Source organism: Rhinatrema bivittatum, chromosome 9 (assembly GCF_901001135.1).
Source record: "Rhinatrema bivittatum chromosome 9, aRhiBiv1.1, whole genome shotgun sequence".
In the NCBI taxonomy this organism is placed as follows: Eukaryota; Metazoa; Chordata; class Amphibia; order Gymnophiona; family Rhinatrematidae; genus Rhinatrema; species Rhinatrema bivittatum.
The window spans coordinates 224,591,286-224,608,125 of NC_042623.1; the positions used below are offsets into that span (position 1 = coordinate 224,591,286).

Here is a 16,840-nt window from a genome sequence, read left to right on the forward strand (position 1 = left end):
ACACAAGGCCTGGATGAACAGGCGCAGCAATCGAGGTCAAACACCGGAAGGAACACAAGGCCTGGATGAACAGGTGCAGCAATCGAGGTCCAACACCTGAAGGAACACAAGGCCTGGATGAACAGGCGCAGCAATCGAGGTCAAACACCGGAAGGAACACAAGGCCTGGATGAACAGGTGCAGCAATCGAGGTCCAACACCTGAAGGAACACAAGGCCTGGATGAAGAGGCGCAGCAATCGAGGTATAACACTTTTAGGAACACAATGCCTGGATGAACAGGCGCAGCTATCGAGGTCAAAGACTTTTAGGAACACAAGGCCTGGATGAACAGGCACAGCAATAGAGGTCAAAGACTTTTAGGAACACAAGGCCTGGATGAACAGGCGCAGCAATCGTGGTCAAACACCAGTAGGAACACAAGGCCTGGATGAACAGGCACAGCAATCGAGGTCAATCACCGGAAGGAACACAAGGCCTGGATGAACAGGCGCAGCAATCGAGGTCAAACACCGGAAGGAACACAAGGCCTGGATGAACAGGTGCAGCAATCGAGGTCCAACACCTGAAGGAACACAAGGCCTGCACAGTAGACAGTCAGGCACAGCGATTCATGTCAGGAACATGTGCTGCAGTGCTTACATTATCTGGAGCATAGGAGGCAATTGGAGCTGCTGCAAGGCTTTGAATAGCTTTTATTCATCTTGCCATTCACAGGGAAAATTTGGAAAGCCAAGCAAAGGCAGGTTTACTTTCAAAAACACTAGCATTTCCATCAACTCTGGTGCCAGCCTTGAGCGGTGAGGGCTCATGATATCCCCTGTCATTGAAAAGACACGTTCACTGGGCACACTGGTTGGTGGACATGACAGATATCGTTCAGCCACTTTGGCTAGGTGTGGCCAGACAGTGGACTTGTGTGCCCAATATGCCAGCGGATCTGTCTGCATGTTCTCTATCGGCTCTGAGAGATACCGTGTCACTGACGGCTGTGCTGCTGTCTCCTCCTGTGCTTGGGAGGGCTCAGAGTCACTCAATCCAGCTACTTTCTCTCTCGCCCATTGCACAACTGATGAATCTTTATGGCCAACATGCCTTGGGCGTTCTGACGTGGAGGATGAGGTACTATCTGTCACTGACACAGTGCTACTCCTGCCTGGGCTAGCAGCACAACTCTGTGACATGCCTGCTGTTTCCACCTCTGCTTCAAGCCTAATCTGTCTCCGCCTATGGCGCTCTGTTCACGGACCTTAGCTAACAGCAGCTCCTTCACAAATGACAGACAATCGGTCTGTAGGGCGAGTTTACCTTTCACACGGGGATCACAGACAGAGGCAAGCATGTATGTACGGTCGTCTGTTAAAAGCCTTAATCTGTCTTTCACCTGCTGCTGCAAAACGTCCAGACACTGCAGCACCTCAGCAGTCATTCCCTCTTGCCGTTTAAAGGCCTCCAAATGGTCATCCAGGAATTTAACTATAGGGATGATGTCAGCCAAGGTGGCACTTCTGGAACTCAGCTCCTCCGTGACATCCTTGAAGGGCTGCAGGATTTTTACCAGCTGACTCATGACTAACCAATCGTGATGCCCTAGGGGATTCTGCACACCTATGTCTATTGTACCAGAAAGTTCATGAAGGGGTGTCTGCAGCTCCAGTAACCTCTCCAGCATCATAAAGGTGGAATTCCACCGGGTGGCAATGTCTTGAATGAGACGCTTGTGAGGCATATCCAAATCCGTCTGCTTTTGTCGGAGAACATGCCCCGCCTTGACACTTCTGTGGAAGTGTGCTGCTTTGTTCCTGCACTTCTGTATTAAGCTATGCAGGTATTCATTCCCCTTATCATTGGACTCCAAGCCCAGAGCTGACTTCACTACCAGATGCAGAGTATGTGCAAAACATTGGATGTTCTTAAACCGCCCATCGCTTATTGCCTTAACCATGTTTGCACCATTGTCTGTGACAAAAAACCCTGCCCGCGTTTTCCTGTCTCGCTGGTGTAGTTGCCAGCCCTCCAGCATATTTCTGATGCATGCTAGAATATTGGCAGCGGTATGGGCCTGGTCCGTCAGGTGGGTGTGCAGTAAAGCCCACCTCCACCCTGATACTTCTTCAGTAATAGAGCTGCTGGCTGCCCCTGCCTCTGCCATGTCCCACCAGTGTGCTGTCAGAGAGAGGTAAGAGTGTGCAGCATTCATGGTGGTCCAGATATCGCAGGTGAAATGCACTCTTCCGTCTGCCTTACCTAGCAGTGCTTGCAAGCGACTGCGACACTGCTTGTACAGGCTGGGGATGATGACCTTTCTACTAAATGTGGTTCTGAAGGGGATTTTGTAATTTGGAAGTACAACCTTCAAAAAACGCTTGAAACCCTCATTCTGCACTAGCTGCAAGGGCTGGTCATCAAGGGCAATCATTTCCCCAATGCTCCTGGTTACAACTTTTGAGGCTGCCTACCTCCTACCCCGGGATAGCGTTACCGCACTCCACCCCATGTCCTCCATGGTGGATTGTCACTTCTGCCACATATCAGTGGGTTGCTGGCCTGCCACGTGACTGCTGGAAGGGTATGAGGGCGTGGGCTGACTCTGCTGCTTTCCTACCACTGCACACTGGTTGGAAGGGGTCCCCCAACTGAAACTGCCACATTCCCCAGATGGCAGTAATCTTGTTGGGTGTTGCCTCTTCATATGATGGTTCATGCCAAAATTTGATAGATGTCCCATTTGCTTGCTTCTGCTAATATCCCTGGCACAGTAATTACACCGAGCATAACGCGGGTCTTCTGTCACTTTAAAATGTTTCCAGATTGGAGATTTCTTTCGTGATCCTCCTCTCTGTAAAACCTTGGGGGTGGATGCTGGCACTGGAGTTGAGGTACTAGTGGGTGCACCCTGAGAAGCAATGCCAGAGGGGGCACCAGTCACCCTCTGTCTCCATTCTGACTACTCTTCCTCCTCCTCGATATCACTGTCATCTCTCCCCTGCTGCACATTTCTGGAGGTGGAGGCTAAGACAGGACTAACTGATTCTACCGAAGATTCGTCAGCTATTACTTCTTCCGTTTCTGATGAGAATCCCACCCAAGAAGATTCTTCATCTGAATCAGAAGCTAACAGTGACAGCGCTACCTTGTGACCGCTAAATCTTAGTCGAGACTTCTGTCCCCCTGCTGCTCTTGGGTGTCTAAATTTTGTCGGGCATGACTCTGCCTCCCCTTCCCTCTCCTCCAAAACTACAGTGCCAGAAACAAGTGGTGGCAATGGCGAAGTATCATGGCCCGATTTCGTTTTTTTTGCCATGGAACTGCCATCCCCTACAAAGAGTTTAGATTGCGACAGTTGCCTTTTTAGCTGTACTGGTGGTGTTGCACTAGTGTCTTTTGCGGTGACTCCGCTGCCAGTCCCAATAAGTCGATTGCATCTCTCTTTCCCTGACATTATGGAATTTATGTCACTGAGTGTTAACACTGCACATTGTCCCACAATAATAATGTTCAGTCTGTTAAAAATGCCCAAATGAACAGACCCACTCAAGAACAATGTTCAGTCTGTTCAAAATGCCCACTGCCCACTGTCTCACTGCCTGCATGGCAGTGCACTAATGTGTGTGCAGTGCACACAGAACTAGCTTGCTTGTAAGCACAAAAGAGGCAGAGTACTCCCCGGGCACTTCATTGCACAGACCCACTCAAGGACAATGTTCAGTCTGTTTAAAATGCCCAGAGGAACAGACCCACTCAAGAACAATGTTCAGTCTGTTAAAAATGCCCACTACCCACTGTCTCACTGCCTGCCTGGCAGTGCACTAATGTGTGTGCAGTGCACACAGAACTAGCTTGCTTGTAAGCACAAAAGAGGCAGAGTACTCCCCGGGCACTTCCCAGCACAGACCCACTCAAGGACAATGTTCAGTCTGTTTAAAATGCCCAGATGAAAAGACCTACTCAAGGACAATGTTCAGTCTGTTAAAAATGCCCAAATGAACAGGCCCACTCAAGAACAATGTTCAGTCTGTTTAAAATGCCCAGATGAACAGACCCACTCAAGGACAATGTTCAATCTGTTTAAAATGCCCAGATGAACAGACCCACTCAAGAACAATGTTCAGTCTGTTAAAAATGCCCAGATGAACAGACCCACTCAAGAACAATGTTCAGTCTGTTAAAAATGCCCACTTCCCAGCACAGACGCACTCAAGGACAATGTTCAGTCTGTTTAAAATGCCCAGAGGAACAGACCCACTCAAGAACAATGTTCAGTCTGTTAAAAATGCCCACTACCCACTGTCTCACTGCCTGCCTGGCAGTGCACTAATGTGTGTGCAGTGCACACAGAACTAGCTTGCTTGTAAGCACAAAAGAGGCAGAGTACTCCCCGGGCACTTCATTGCACAGACCCACTCAAGGACAATGTTCAGTCTGTTTAAAATGCCCAGATGAACAGACCCACTCAAGGACAATGTTCAGTCTGTTAAAAATGCCCACTTCCCAGCACAGACCCACTCAAGGACAATGTTCAGTCTGTTTAAAATGCCCAGAGGAACAGACCCACTCAAGAACAATGTTCAGTCTGTTAAAAATGCCCACTGCCCACTGTCTCACTGCCTGCATGGCAGTGCACTAATGTGTGTGCAGTGCACACAGAACTAGCTTGCTTGTAAGCACAAAAGAAGCAGAGTACTCCCCGGGCACTTCCCAGCACAGACCCACTCAAGGACAATGTTCAGTCTGTTTAAAATGCCCAGATGAACAGACCCACTCAAGAACAATGTTCAGTCTGTTTAAAATGCCCAGATGAACAGACCCACTCAAGGACAATTTTCAATCTGTTTAAAATGCCCAGATGAACAGACACACTCAAGAACAATGTTCAGTCTGTTAAAAATGCCCAAATGAACAGACCCACTCAAGAACAATGTTCAGTCTGTTAAAAATGCCCAGATGAACAGACCCACTCAAGAACAATGTTCAGTCTGTTAAAAATGCCCACTTCCCAGCACAGACGCACTCAAGGACAATGTTCAGTCTGTTTAAAATGCCCAGAGGAACAGACCCACTCAAGAACAATGTTCAGTCTGTTAAAAATGCCCACTACCCACTGTCTCACTGCCTGCCTGGCAGTGCACTAATGTGTGTGCAGTGCACACAGAACTAGCTTGCTTGTAAGCACAAAAGAGGCAGAGTACTCCCTGGGCACTTCCCAGCACAGACCCATTCAAGGACAATGTTCAGTCTGTTTAAAATGCCCAGATGAACAGACCCACTCAAGAACAATGTTCAGTTTGTTCAAAATGCCCACTGCCCACTGTCTCACTGCCTGCCTGGCAGTGCACTAATGTGTGTGCAGTGCACACAGAACTAGCTTGCTTGCTTGTAAGCACAAAAGAGGCAGAGTACTTCCTGGGCACTTCCCAGCACAGACCCACTCAAGGACAATGTTCAGTCTGTTAAAAATGCCCAAATGAACAGACCCACTCAAGAACAATGTTCAGTCTGTTTAAAATGCCCAGATGAACAGACCCACTCAAGGACAATGTTCAGTCTGTTTAAAATGCCCAGATGAACAGACCCACTCAAGGACAATGTTCAGTCTGTTAAAAATGCCCAGATGAACAGACCCACTCAAGTACAATGTTCAGTCTGTTTAAAATGCCCAGATGAACAGACCCACTCAAGGACAATGTTCAGTCTGTTAAAAATGCCCAAATGAACAGACCCACTCAAGAACAATGTTCAGTCTGTTTAAAATGCCCAGATGAACAGACCCACTCAAGGACAATGTTCAGTCTGTTAAAAATGCCCAGATGAACAGACCCACTCAAGTACAATGTTCAGTCTGTTTAAAATGCCCAGATGAACAGACCCACTCAAGGACAATGTTCAGTCTGTTAAAAATGCCCAGATGAACAGACCCACTCAAGGACAATGTTCAGTCTGTTAAAAATGCCCAAATGAACAGACCCACTCAAGAACAATGTTCAGTCTGTTAAAAATGCCCAGGTGAACAGACCCACTCAAGAACAATGTTCAGTCTGTTAAAAATGCCCCCAGCACAGACCCACTCAAGGACAATGTTCAGTCTGTTTAAAATGCCCAGATGAACAGACCCACTCAAGAACAATGTTCATTCTGTTAAAAATGCCCACTACCCACTGTCTCACTGCCTGCCTGGCAGTGCACTAATGTGTGTGCAGTGCACACAGAACTAGCTTGCTTGTAAGCACAAAAGAGGCAGAGTACTCTCCGGCACTTCCCAGCACAGACCCACTCAAGGACAATGTTCAGTCTGTTTAAAATGCCCAAATGAACAGACCCACTCAAGGACAATGTTCAGTCTGTTAAATATGCCCAAATGAACAGACCCACTCAAGAACAATGTTCAGTCTGTTTAAAATGACCAGATGAACAGACCCACTCAAGGACAATGTTCAGTCTGTTTAAAATGCCCAGATGATTTGGTTGTGTGCGTTTTTTCGCTGTACACAAGTTCAAATGCAAAAATAAAGGATTTAAAAAAAAAAATGCCCAGATGAACAGACCCACTCAAGAACAATGTTCAGTCTGTTAAAAATGCCCAAATGAACAGTCCCACTCAAGAACAATGTTCATTCTGTTAAAAATGCCCACTACCCACTGTCTCACTGCCTGCCTGGCAGTGCACTAATGTGTGTGCAGTGCACACAGAACTAGCTTGCTTGTAAGCACAAAAGAGGCAAAGTACTCCCCGGGCACTTCCCAGCACAGACTCACTCAAGGATAATGTTCAGTCTGTTTAAAATGCCCAGATGAACAGACCCGCTCAAGAACAATGTTCAGTCTGTTAAAAATGCCCACTGCACTGACAGACTCAGTAATTGGAATTTAATAAATCTGGAATTTTTGTCACTGCCTGGCAGTGCACTAATGTGTGTGCAGTGCACATAGAACTAGCTTGCTTGTAAGAACAAAAGAGGCAGAGTACTCCCCGGGCACCTCACTTCACAGACCCACTCAAGGACAATGGTCAGTCTGTTAAAAATGCCCAAATGAACAGACCCACTCAAGAACAATGTTCAGTCTGTTCAAAATGCCCACTGCCCACTGTCTCACTGCCTGCCTGGCAGTGCACTAATGTGTGTGCAGTGCACACAGAACTAGCTTGCTTGTAAGCACAAAAGAGGCAGAGTACTCCCCGGGCACTTCACTTCACAGACCCACTCAAGGACAATGGTCAGTCTGTTAAAAATGCCCAAATGAACAGACCCACTCAAGAACAATGTTCAGTCTGTTCAAAATGCCCACTGCCCACTGTCTCACTGCCTGCCTGGCAGTGCACTAATGTGTGTGCAGTGCACACAGAACTAGCTTGCTTGTAAGCACAAAAGAGGCAGAGTACTCCCCGGGCACTTCACTGCACAGACCCACGCAAGGACAATGTTCAGTCTGTTTAAAATGCCCAGATGAACAGACCCACTCAAGGACAATGTTCAGTCTGTTAAAAATGTCCAAATGAAGAGACCCACTCAAGAACAATGTTCAGTCTGTTTAAAATGCCCAGATGAACAGACCCACTCAAGAACAATGTTCAGTCTGTTAAAAATGCCCAAATGAACAGACCCACTCAAGAACAATGTTCAGTCTGTTAAAAATGCCCAGATGAACAGACCCACTCAAGAACAATGTTCAGTCTGTTAAAAATGCCCACTGCACTGACAGACTCAGTAATTGGAATTTAATAAATCTGGAATTTTTGTCACTGCCTGGCAGTGCACTAATGTGTGTGCAGTGCACATAGAACTAGCTTGCTTGTAAGAACAAAAGAGGCAGAGTACTCCCCGGGCACCTCACTTCACAGACCCACTCAAGGACAATGGTCAGTCTGTTAAAAATGCCCAAATGAACAGACCCACTCAAGAACAATGTTCAGTCTGTTCAAAATGCCCACTGCCCACTGTCTCACTGCCTGCCTGGCAGTGCACTAATGTGTGTGCAGTGCACACAGAACTAGCTTGCTTGTAAGCACAAAAGAGGCAGAGTACTCCCCGGGCACTTCACTTCACAGACCCACTCAAGGACAATGGTCAGTCTGTTAAAAATGCCCAAATGAACAGACCCACTCAAGAACAATGTTCAGTCTGTTCAAAATGCCCACTGCCCACTGTCTCACTGCCTGCCTGGCAGTGCACTAATGTGTGTGCAGTGCACACAGAACTAGCTTGCTTGTAAGCACAAAAGAGGCAGAGTACTCCCCGGGCACTTCACTGCACAGACCCACGCAAGGACAATGTTCAGTCTGTTTAAAATGCCCAGATGAACAGACCCACTCAAGGACAATGTTCAGTCTGTTAAAAATGTCCAAATGAAGAGACCCACTCAAGAACAATGTTCAGTCTGTTTAAAATGCCCAGATGAACAGACCCACTCAAGAACAATGTTCAGTCTGTTAAAAATGCCCAAATGAACAGACCCACTCAAGAACAATGTTCAGTCTGTTAAAAATGCCCAGATGAACAGACCCACTCAAGAACAATGTTCAGTCTGTTAAAAATGCCCACTACCCACTGTCTCACTGCCTGCCTGGCAGTGCACTAATGTGTGTGCAGTGCACACAGAACTAGCTTGCTTGTAAGCACAAAAGAGGCAGAGTACTCCCCGGGTACTTCCCAGCAGAGACCCACTCAAGGACAATGTTCAGTCTGTTTAAAATGCCCAGATGAACAGACCCACTCAAGAACAATGTTCAGTCTGTTCAAAATGCCCACTGCCCACTGTCTCACTGCCTGCCTGGCAGTGCACTAATGTGTGTGCAGTGCATACAGAACTAGCTTGCTTGTATGCACAAAAGAGGCAGAGTACTTCCCGGGCACTTCCCAGCACAGACCCACTCAAGGACAATGTTTAGTCTGTTTAAAATGCCCAGATGAACAGACCCACTGAAGGACAATGTTCAGTCTGTTAAAAATGCCCAAATGAACAGACCCACTCAAGAACAATGTTCAGTCTGTTTAAAATGACCAGATGAACAGACCCACTCAAGGACAATGTTCAGTCTGTTTAAAATGCCCAGATGATTTGGTTGTGTGCGTTTTTTCGCTGTACACAAGTTCAAATGCAAAAATAAAGGATTTAAAAAAAAAAATGCCCAGATGAACAGACCCACTCAAGAACAATGTTCAGTCTGTTAAAAATGTCCAAATGAACAGTCCCACTCAAGAACAATGTTCATTCTGTTAAAAATGCCCACTACCCACTGTCTCACTGCCTGCCTGGCAGTGCACTAATGTGTGTGCAGTGCACACAGAACTAGCTTGCTTGTAAGCACAAAAGAGGCAAAGTACTCCTCGGGCACTTCCCAGCACAGACTCACTCAAGGATAATGTTCAGTCTGTTTAAAATGCCCAGATGAACAGACCAGCTCAAGAACAATGTTCAGTCTGTTAAAAATGCCCACTGCACTGACAGACTCAGTAATTGGAATTTAATAAATCTGGAATTTTTGTCACTGCCTGGCAGTGCACTAATGTGTGTGCAGTGCACATAGAACTAGCTTGCTTGTAAGAACAAAAGAGGCAGAGTACTCCCCGGGCACCTCACTTCACAGACCCACTCAAGGACAATGGTCAGTCTGTTAAAAATGCCCAAATGAACAGACCCACTCAAGAACAATGTTCAGTCTGTTCAAAATGCCCACTGCCCACTGTCTCACTGCCTGCCTGGCAGTGCACTAATGTGTGTGCAGTGCACACAGAACTAGCTTGCTTGTAAGCACAAAAGAGGCAGAGTACTCCCCGGGCACTTCACTTCACAGACCCACTCAAGGACAATGGTCAGTCTGTTAAAAATGCCCAAATGAACAGACCCACTCAAGAACAATGTTCAGTCTGTTCAAAATGCCCACTGCCCACTGTCTCACTGCCTGCCTGGCAGTGCACTAATGTGTGTGCAGTGCACACAGAACTAGCTTGCTTGTAAGCACAAAAGAGGCAGAGTACTCCCCGGGCACTTCACTGCACAGACCCACGCAAGGACAATGTTCAGTCTGTTTAAAATGCCCAGATGAACAGACCCACTCAAGGACAATGTTCAGTCTGTTAAAAATGTCCAAATGAAGAGACCCACTCAAGAACAATGTTCAGTCTGTTTAAAATGCCCAGATGAACAGACCCACTCAAGAACAATGTTCAGTCTGTTAAAAATGCCCAAATGAACAGACCCACTCAAGAACAATGTTCAGTCTGTTAAAAATGCCCAGATGAACAGACCCACTCAAGAACAATGTTCAGTCTGTTAAAAATGCCCACTACCCACTGTCTCACTGCCTGCCTGGCAGTGCACTAATGTGTGTGCAGTGCACACAGAACTAGCTTGCTTGTAAGCACAAAAGAGGCAGAGTACTCCCCGGGTACTTCCCAGCAGAGACCCACTCAAGGACAATGTTCAGTCTGTTTAAAATGCCCAGATGAACAGACCCACTCAAGAACAATGTTCAGTCTGTTCAAAATGCCCACTGCCCACTGTCTCACTGCCTGCCTGGCAGTGCACTAATGTGTGTGCAGTGCATACAGAACTAGCTTGCTTGTATGCACAAAAGAGGCAGAGTACTTCCCGGGCACTTCCCAGCACAGACCCACTCAAGGACAATGTTTAGTCTGTTTAAAATGCCCAGATGAACAGACCCACTGAAGGACAATGTTCAGTCTGTTAAAAATGCCCAAATGAACAGACCCACTCAAGAACAATGTTCAGTCTGTTTAAAATGCCCAGATGAATAGACCCACTCAAGGACAATGTTCAGTCTGTTTAAAATGCCCCGATGAACAGACCCACTCAAGGACAATGTTCAGTCTGTTAAAAATGCCCAAATGAACAGACCCACTCAAGAACAATGTTCAGTCTGTTAAAAATGCCCAAATGAACATCCCACTCAAGAACAATGTTCAGTCTGTTAAAAATGCCCAGGTGAACAGACCCACTCAAGAACAATGTTCAGTCTGTTAAAAATGCCCCCAGCACAGACCCACTCAAGGACAATGTTCAGTCTGTTTAAAATGCCCACTACCCACTGTCTCACTGCCTGCCTGGCAGTGCACTAATGTGTGTGCAGTGCACACAGAACTAGCTTGCTGGTAAGCACAAAAGAGGCAGAGTACTCCCCGGGTACTTCCCTGCAGAGACCCACTCAAGGACAATGTTCAGTCTGTTTAAAATGCCCAGATGAACAGACCCACTCAAGAACAATGTTCAGTCTGTTAAAAATGCCCACTGCCCACTGTCTCACTGCCTGCGTGGCAGTGCACTAATGTGTGTGCAGTGCACACAGAACTAGCTTGCTTGTAAGCACAAAAGAGGCAGAGTACTCCCCGGGCACTTCCCAGCACAGACCCACTCAAGGACAATGTTCAGTCTGTTTAAAATGCCCAAATGAACAGACCCACTCAAGGACAATGTTCAGTCTGTTAAAAATGCCCAAATGAACAGACCCACTCAAGAACAATGTTCAGTCTGTTTAAAATGCCCAGATGAACAGACCCACTCAAGGACAATGTTCAGTCTGTTTAAAATGCCCAGATGATTTGGTTGTGTGCGTTTTTTCGCTGTACTCAAGTTCAAATGCAAAAATAAAGGATTTAAAAAAAAAAAATGCCCAGATGAACAGACCCACTCAAGAACAATGTTCAGTCTGTTAAAAATGCCCAAATGAACAGTCCCACTCAAGAACAATGTTTAGTCTGTTAAAAATGCCCAGATGAACAGACCCACTTAAGAACAATGTTCAGTCTGTTAAAAATGCCCACTGCCCACTGTCTCACTGCCTGCCTGGCAGTGCACTAATGTGTGTGCAGTGCACACAGAACTAGCTTGCTTGTAAGCACATAAGAGGCAGACTACTCCCCGGGCACTTCCCAGCACAGACCCACTCAAGGACAATGTTCAGTCTGTTTAAAATGCCCAGATGAACAGACCCACTCAAGAACAATGTTCAGTCTGTTAAAAATTCCCACTGCACTGACAGACTAAGTAATTGGAATTTAATAAATCTGGAATTTTTTTCACTCCAGAAACATGGATGACATTGAAAATAATATCTCTCTCCAAGCCAGCCCAACACCCTCAATGGTAAATAGTGGCCAGTGCTAGCTGACTAGACCACTAGACTGCTTGAAAGAAACAGGAATACTAGTGACTGTAGCGTGTAGCTGACCCCTGGCACTACAGCTGCACAGCAAGACAAGGAATATTTTTCTTTCCTTTGCTAGCCTAAGCCTAGTATCTCTTCTCTATCAGTTCTGCTTCTGCTTCTTCTTATGCTTCTTTCTTTCTGCCTGCCTGCCTGCCAGCCAGCCCACCTCCCCACACAATCGCTGGAAATAACTGCATGCCTCCTCGTGCTGCTGTTTATATACTGCTGGCTCATCACTAAAATACACAGAGAGCACTGAATGACAGCGCGATTGGCTCCATTCAGTGCTGCTCAGGAAATGTCAGCGCGGATACGCTGCGTTCCGGTATCCATGCCGACCTGTCCGACCCTTTCCTGTGAGTCACTGCGACTCACAGGAAAGGGTCAGACAGGTTGGCATGGTTGCCGCAGGGGCGCCGCCATTTTGTGGTAATCCGGGGTACTAGCTCCGAGCTCGCAGCTAATGGCGGCGAGGAAAAGCGCGCGCCTCGCGGTGAGCCGTATTAAACAGAAATCTGTTGAATACGTGGGGAGTCGCGATGCGTTTCGCCTCCCCACGTATTTTTCAGATTGCAAAAAATAAGTTGCGGATTACAAATACGTGGAAAACGGATGCACACCCCTACTGCTTGATCAGTGGAAATTATCGTGGGTAAAATACATTTTAACCTATTTGCCAATACCCTTGCATAAATTTTGATGTCTAAATTTAATAGCGAAATTGGTCTGTAAGATGTAGTCTGTAAAGGATCCTTCTCAGGTTTAGGGAGAACTATAATTACCGCTTCCCTCATGGTGGAGGGCATGCTTCCTTCTGAACTCAGAGGCTAAAAACAGTTTTCTCATCTTTATTTCACTTCTTTAATGTTTTCACTTCTTTAATGTTTTCATTAATAGTCTCAAATTGACTGTCTAGTGCTGAAACCACTGCTACAGTAGGCTTGGAGATCAGTGTATCAGGCCATCTCTTTGCCAGAGTCGGCCATTTTCTCATCTGGGGCCCTTAGTTTATATCTTTCTTTACTGGGGCAGGTCGACAAAGCCTATTGTTGTGGTAACATAAATCTGTCCATATGTTCCCCAAGAAGTTCAGCCAAAAAAGGAAATAAAAAAAAACAGTTATAACGGATAAAAATGAAAAATAAAGGGGGTAGTACCCAGAGCCCACCACAGCACTTCTGCCCTTGCTCACTGCATCATGTGACTTCTCAACAGATTTTTAAAATAAATAAATACCAGCTCTCTTGCAAAATGTACACACCCTGGCTTATGAGTAAGGTTTATTTTCATCCTGATGTATACAAACAAATTCATTTGGAGACATTAACCAAGAGAAAGTTGCTGGAACCATTTGTGTATCCCAGTCCTAGAAAAGCATGGTGTGTGCAAATTTTTTTCTGTGTGAGGAACAATTTTTTTAAACCAACAATTTTTGAGCACCAGTATTAGTGTTGCATTCCTGTATATAGCACAAAGAAAAATGTATGTGAGTAACCATGTAAAACCTGTGAACGATGACAAAATGTATGAGAAATCACTTGTGTGCTCAGCTTTGAAGGAGCTATGGTGGTCACAGGTTGTCAATGAGTGTGGGACCTATGAAAAGCTCCACATTTCATTAGTGCACCAGCCCCTTCTCCAGCCTGAAGATGGCCCTCCTCAGGGGTGGATTGGCCTATCAAGGCTTTGGGCATGCCCTGATGGGCCAGTCTGGCCAATCACATGGGTTGGTGTTGGTTGCAGTGGCCCTATGCCCGTGGAGTTACTGCAACCAACATCAGCCCCACAGCAGCATTCTTGTAGAGCGGGAGCCTTTCCCGAGGCTTTTTTGGGTTTTTTTTCCCCCGTGGTGGCGACCTAGGCTCCATGGGTCTGCTGTCTGCACCCCCTCCCTCCCCCACCAGCACTGCGGCGGCAGGAAACACTCCAACCCCCACCTGCCCTCCTGTCCGCTTTGCCTCTCTCTGTCATGGGAGGCAAACAGCAGACCTCCCTCAATTGCCTCATTGCTACCTGAAGACCTCCTACATGCTCAGGCTGTGGCAAAAAATACCTCCCCCCATCGAGGCCTTTCTGCTGTCTGTTTCCATACCATGAGTTACCTCCAGGAACCTCAAACAACAGCCCTGCCTGACCGTCAATGTTAATAAAAATTATTTTTCATTTTTTTACTTACTCAGAGAGCAAGGGAACAAAAATAAGAGAGGCTTGATGTGTTTGTGTGTGTAAGTATGAGCATATGTTTGAGCATGAGTGTGAGTGTGTGTGTGTGAGCATTGTGTGATGTGTGTGTATTGTGTGTATGTGTGTGTGTGTATTTGAGTATATGAGCGTCTCAGCAAGTGTGTGATCTTGTGAGTATATGTGAGTGAGCATTTGTGTGTGTGTATATGAGTGTATGAATATTTGAGCATGTGTGTGATCTTGTGTGAGCGAACATGACTGTGTGTGTAAGTGGGCGCTTCAGCATATGTGTAAGAGTGTGTGAGCATGCATGTAAGTGTAAGAGCATGTTTGAGGGAGTATGTGTGTGAGTGTAAGAGCACATGTGTAAGAATGAACATATGTGTACTATCTCAGTGGAATCAAAATTTCCCAGATATGGAAAGCAGGGGGATTATTTTTTTAACCTTATTAGTTTTAATTACTGGGTGTTATTTGATGTGTCTGTTTTGAAATATTTTACTGGTAACTGGGAAATTTTTACAAAATTCTATATTATTTTTAATTATTGGATGTTATTCTATTCATGTGATATTTTGAAATATGTATTCTTTTTAGTAGTATGGTTTTACTATTATGATGTTTTATATTTCTTGATTTTATTGTTTGATGTTTTAGGAGGACTGGTGATAATTCTGTTTTTCCATAATTGTATACAAAGTTTGGCTTCTTGCAGTTTCCAGTTCAGATTTTGTCTTCATGTTTCTGTTTATACTTTATGTTCTCTGTATTCTGTATTTGGTAAGGGCCTATCTTTATTTTGACTGTGTGACTGAGGTGAGGTATTCTACTAGGGTGTAGTTTCTATTTAGAGATCTATAGCAGATTGGCTTGTTCTGTTTTCCTAATAGGAGATGTGTTGGTGTTTTAGGGCTGACTGCAATATTTGCAGTATTGCATTTTCATAGGTAGGGTTGTTGCAGTTTAAGTGCTAGCAGTTAGCAGTTAGTGCTGTTTTTGTTTACTATATTGTAATTCTATTTTCTGAGGGTCAAGCCCAATACTTTTTATAATATGTCTAATGCCATATAGGTTCCAAGTGACTTTTTTGTTTTTTTGTTGGGTTTTCTGGTCGGCACTACAGCAGTACATGTAAATATAGTATACATGTTCCAAGTGATATTTTTACCTCAAAGACTGTATTTTGAATGTTTTAAATGTAAAATCTGTTATTATAAATGCATAACTTGTAATTGTGTGTGGGGAGAGCATGACGGGAGCGGGGTGTGTGCAAGGCTCAAAGAATTGCCTATGGCCCCTAATACCCTTGCACCAGCCCTGGCTGCACTGGATCAAATGGGAAAGCAGGATTCCATCTGAAGCTATGCTGCTTTGGGTCAGTGGCTCTCCCCAGTCTTGGCCAGGGCTTAATATTTCTTTCTTTTTTTTTTTAAGCCTGGGAGAGCAGCATGGAGGCAGAACAGTGACAGAGGAACCGTAAATGCAGCAGACTCTGAGTAGCACACAGAAAATAGGAATGCATGGAGGCGGGGGCATGGAGAAGTTGAGGCAAGTTGCAGTCACAGAAAGGTAGTGTTACGATTGTCGCTGCCCGACGTCTCCTCTCCGCCCTCCTTACCTCTCTGGTGACTCCTCCCACGGTTGACGGATGTTTGGCTGCTGTGGCATCTGCCTGCCGTCTTCTCCGGCGTCCCTGGTCCGGCTTGGGCGCTGCCTCCCGCCATGCTGTCCAATTGCCTTTGGGCACGCACACCGCACGGCCCTGCTTCAAATACTTTCTTTGGCGTGAATCTCAGGGGCGTCCCCCTGTGATGACATCACGCATCCCGGATACAAAAAGCCTACACTACTGCTAGCTAATCGAGTTAGCAACGGGTCAGGTATTCATACTGGTGAACTCCTTACAGATGGGATTATCTCTCCGTACCTAGCTACTCTGCCTCTCCATATTTGGACTTACTCTGTTTGGGGTACCCGCTCCTCAGGGGCCTCTCTCTTCTCTTTCAGGTCGCTGTCTGGAACCAGTACTCGCTCCTCGAAGGCCCATGTTCCCGGACTCGTTGCCTGGACTTCACTTCTGCCTGGAAGATACCGCTGCCTACACCATCAGTGAGTTACTATCTACTTCTCTCTCAGAGCTGTTCCCTGGAACTCACTCCTCGAGGGCCTGCCTCTTCTCCAGCTCCTGTGATTCCTACCGAGAGAAACCGCTGTGTGAGTACTCTACCAACGAGGCTCTATTCCAGAACCCTGCATATACTTCATTGTACTCACTATCCCAGTTTCTCTTCACTACAGCACAGCCATTGTGGGATTGCTGTTCCAGAGCCCTGAGGGACTACAAGCCCAGCCGGGCTTCATCTCTGCTCACTACTGCCATCTCTATTGGCTCCTCAATACTGTTAATAAAAGATCTATCTGTGTTATGTGTCCTAAAGCTGAGCCTGACTTGTGGCCCCTCACAGGACTTCCCCCCCGTGGGCGTGGTCAGCAG

The 16,840-nt window shown here is 46.1% G+C and overlaps 1 protein-coding gene across 2 annotated transcripts in view; it reads left to right on the forward strand.

The window, feature by feature from the left end:
- The window catches only part of KLHL6 (kelch like family member 6), a 373,289-nt gene that overhangs the window by 290,282 nt on the left and 66,167 nt on the right, over positions 1-16,840 (forward strand). The gene's annotated exons all lie outside the window — the stretch shown is intronic.